The sequence below is a fragment of the Halichoeres trimaculatus genome, unplaced genomic scaffold (genome assembly GCF_033239565.1).
Source record: "Halichoeres trimaculatus isolate MK-OKI-2021-1 unplaced genomic scaffold, fHalTri1.1 fHalTri1_scaffold_20, whole genome shotgun sequence".
In the NCBI taxonomy this organism is placed as follows: Eukaryota; Metazoa; Chordata; class Actinopteri; order Labriformes; family Labridae; genus Halichoeres; species Halichoeres trimaculatus.
The window spans coordinates 1121914-1123864 of NW_027437198.1; the positions used below are offsets into that span (position 1 = coordinate 1121914).

At 43.4% G+C, this 1951-nt stretch overlaps 1 long non-coding RNA gene across 1 annotated transcript; it reads left to right on the forward strand.

Moving 5' to 3' along the window:
- Positions 1-1003, forward strand: LOC141809151 (uncharacterized). Its single transcript, XR_012599991.1, has 3 exons — positions 1-74; positions 598-685; positions 761-1003. It is a non-coding gene; the product is annotated as an uncharacterized LOC141809151 (long non-coding RNA).
- Positions 1004-1951: the final 948 nt, after the last annotated feature.

The following is a 1951-nucleotide window of genomic DNA, read 5'->3' on the forward strand; positions in this document are numbered from 1 at the left end:
TGCATCGATGCAGGCTTCCATGGACTTTGGCAGGAAGAGCAACGGCATAATGGAGGAGGAAACAACATATAAATGTAAGTGCCGCATGTGTCCATATGTTCCACACCTTTGTCATACTGATAGAAAATCACGAAAACGTGGATTAAACACCTGAAAATTTTTTTCAGTGAAATAAACATGTAACTTCATGCTAACGTTTGATTTGATTATGCTGACTTTTGATTTGATTGTGTAGCCCTGGCACCTCAACATGTGAACACAATCGGCCACATTAATTAATTTGTTTGTTTTGAAATGTCAGATGGTAATAGGATTGAGACACTTGTGGAATCACTTAAAATTATTTTAAATATGATGTAGCTTGTTGTCATTGTTATGGCTTTTAATTTAATGATTTTACAGGGACAATTGAAAAAACGAGACAGTTTGTGCGGCTCCGAGCTGTCAATGATGCCCGTTTTACCAAAAAAAGAAACGCTGCAAAAGAGGCATGGGAATATGTACCTGCACAATCCCAGTGAAATCAATTTGTTTCTTGTTTCAGTATAACTGTTTTTTGTAATCAAATATTTCCCCTTCTTTTCTATTGTGCCTTAGGTTTTTGATCAAGGAGATGGGGCTTGAGGGGAAGGTTACTCCTAAACAGGCCTCAAAGAAGTGGGAGAACTTAAAAAATATATATAAGGTGAGTCATTGTGTCTGTGGCCCAAGACTGATGTTATTGTTGGGTGAGACTTAACTTCACATAATTAATCCCCAGGAACTGGAAAAGCCACGGACTGGGTCAGGTACTGACCAAGAGGAGGAAACCGCGAGTACCTGACCCTATTATGCAGACCTTCATGAGGCCCTGGGCTCACGACCCTCCATTCCCCCCCCAGTGTTGATCTCATCCAGCTTGCCAGAGCCAACCATACTCTCCAAAAATTCAGATGACCAGGCACCCTCTACCTCTCATGGCTCCTGTCCTTCCCCAGTCACCGTCAACCCCCTCAGCCCAATGTCATCCACTCCTTCTCCTGCTCCTTCTCCTGCTCCTTCTCCCGCTCCTTCTCCTGCTCCTTCCACTGCTCCACAGTCACACAAAAGGAAATCTGACTTTTTAATAGATTTTCTTATGAAGGAAGCAGACAAAGAGGAGAGGCGTCATTCTGAGCTGAAAGCTCAGAATGAACAGTTTTTGTTGGCATTTGAGAAAATGGTGGACAAAATGAACCCCCCACCATACATACACAAGCACAGAAGCATAGAGAGTGATGATGCTGGATTATTTTTTTTATTTGTCTCCTTAATTTTTTTCTCTCATTTCAATGAGGACATTTTTGTTGTACACCAGCAGTTTTGGGTTAAAAATAAATAAATAAATAAATGCAATAAATTGTTTTTATGACTCATTCTTTCAACACAATTTTTTTTTGTTTAAATGAAAACAAAGGGTTGCAACACAAGCACAACAAAAAATCACACCCATGAAAAAGTGGGTGGGGGTTCAGATGTAATCATGCTCCTGCAGGTGCTGTGGTAGGAGTTCAGGAGCAGAAACAGCTGCAGCCATCCTGTCCCTTATGTTTCGGCCACTTGTCTCCAGCCCTCCTGGTGGGTGTTGCAGAGGACCCTGGTGATCACAGTCAATGATGAGGTGTTCGTCCAGCTCAATGGTGTCATTGGTGGTGAGGCAGAGGTTATGCAGAAATGCACAGCATGCAACCAAGTCAGGGGCAAAGTTTGGGCTGACTTCTAATGCTTTGAAGAATGTGGCCCTCCATCTTGCCTTCATCACCCCAAAAGCTCGCTCCACCACAGAACGTGCCCTGGAATGGTGGCGGTTGTAACGCTCCTGGACACGTCCATGCAGGGGCAGCTTGTAAGGGGTGATGATGGTAATGGGTGTTTTAATACAAGGATATCCACCATCTGCCAACAGGCAGAACCCAGAGGGTGGATACAACCC